The following is a 2,387-nucleotide window of genomic DNA, read 5'->3' as shown; positions in this document are numbered from 1 at the left end:
GAATCAATTAGAACTATCAATACAGACATTTGCAGTTCTACAATGCTTCACAAAATATGTCTCCTTCTCTAGATATATTGCATCAAAGTTTAAGTACTTTGGCCCCTAAAAATCCCTAATTACGTCATAAATGGGTCTGAAAATGATTTTACCTGATAAATATTGTTACGGTTAACAACTTTGCTTCTCTAATGCATAACAAAATCTTGATTGTTATTAAGTTATCTTTGATATAGTTTACGAGTGTCTTGGCCCCTAATTTAAGGGGCCAGCCCCTTTTTCCTGAGTTCATTCACAAGGTCTGACGAATACTAACATTTTTTGTTCTTACACCCATCTAAAATTGTTGTTCATTTTTGAGATACAAATGATTGAATATTTTAGGGGCAGCCCTCTAGATCCTTAATGGGGACAGACTTTAGAGTTTTGATTAGTGGAATCGATTAGAATCGTCAATGCAAACATTTTCTTTTCTACATTGCCTAACAAAATATGTCTCCTTCTCTGGATATATTGTGTCAAAGTTTAAGTACTTTGGCCCCTTAAAATCCCTAATTACGTCATAAATGGGTCTGAAAATGATTTTACCTGATAAATATTGCTACAATCAACAACTTTGCTTCTATATTGCATTACAAAATTTTGATCGTTTTTAAGTTATTTTTAATAGAGTTTACGAGTGTCTTGGCCCCTAATTTAAGATGCCAGCCCCTTTTCTTGATTTTGGTGGAAGGAACGTTTAATTATCTACTACTTTTGTTATATATGTCTGAACAAAATATCAACTGATAAAAAGATACAGATCAAAACGTATGAAAATTTTGAATGAAAATTCGTACTCAATTTTGGAGCCCAGCCGAGCTCCAAGAAATGGCGCCACTGACGTAAAACAACATAAAAGTGCACAACTTTAAACTATAGACTACCTATCCTGTAAATTTCATAGTCATATCTCTGATAGTTTCTGAGATCAGCTCTGCACAAAATAGGTCGTGAAAATGTGCAAAATGGCCGATAAATCGGTACCGGAAGTGACGACAGAAAAAATCTCAAAAATGTATGTATTTACATCAAGTCCCATCTTCTGTGAAAAAATGATTGAAATCGGTCGAATAGTTTTCGAGAAATCTCGTGCACAAAATTTGTGGAAAAAAAATAATAATAACTAGACACGATCTCGTTGCGAGCAACGAGGAGGTCTTCCGTCCGATTTTTAGAATATGGAATAACCTTACTCTTGACCTTCATCAACGAAACGTATCCGGAAAAGGAGGCGGGATCTATGAGTAATGGGTGAAAGACTATTTATCCCTTTGGTATCCCTTATTTGAGGGATCAGCTCCTTTTCATTCATTTTAGTCAAAAGGTATTTTTGTGTACCACTAATAAGTATTTAGAAATTGGTTACCGTTTTTGAGATATCTGGGGAAAATCGTTTTTATATCCGGTCCTAAAACTCCTTTTAGGGTCCAAATAAAAACAAAATATGATTGTACATTATTATGCTCAATATTTTGAGCATCTTTTGTTAAATATTGCTTTCCAAAGTTTTCCTCCATTTTGAGATATTGAGCATCAAAGCTTTAGACTTCTGGCCCCTAAAAATCCCTAATTACGTAGCATAAGAGTTAATGATTGCCATGTACATGTACATAACATTAAAATGAACATAATTGCTTCTATAACGTATCAAAAAATATTTAACAGTAAAAAGTTATCATTAAAAGACTTTAGAGCCCCCTCAACCCCTTATTAGAAAGGCCAGCCCGTTTTTCATGATATCAAATGAAAGCTCTTGTCAATTCAAACACTTTTTGTTCAACAAGTAATTACAAATTTTGTACGTTCTCGAGATATCTTGAGAGGGTCGTGTTAGGGCCCAACCCTGTAACTCCTTATAGGGAACGCATAACAAAGAAATTATAGTTGATTATTTTTAAGCTCAATATTTTGAGCATCTTTTGTTCAATATTGCTTATCCAAATGTTTCTTCATTTTGAGATATTGAGCATCAAAGTTTTGGACTTCTGGCCCCTTAAAATCCCTAATTACGTAACATAGGAGTAAATGATTGCCATGATTAGGTTAATGACCTAAGAATAAACATAATTGCTTCTATAACGCATCACAAAATATTTCACGGTAAAAAGTTATCATTAAAAGACTTTAGAGCCCCCTCAGCCCCTAATTTGAAGGGCCAGCCCCTTTTTCATGATTTCAAATGAAAGCTCATTATTTTGAGCATCTTTTGTTCAATATTGCTTATCCAAATGTTTCTTCATTTTGAGATATTGAGCATCAAAGTTTTGGACTTCTGGCCCCTTAAAATCCCTAATTACGTAACATAGGAGTAAATGATTGCCATGATTAGGTTAATGACCTAAGAA

This window comes from Magallana gigas, chromosome 1 (assembly GCF_963853765.1).
Source record: "Magallana gigas chromosome 1, xbMagGiga1.1, whole genome shotgun sequence".
NCBI lineage: Eukaryota > Metazoa > Mollusca > Bivalvia > Ostreida > Ostreidae > Magallana > Magallana gigas.
Note: the sequence above shows the minus strand (reverse complement) of the source record.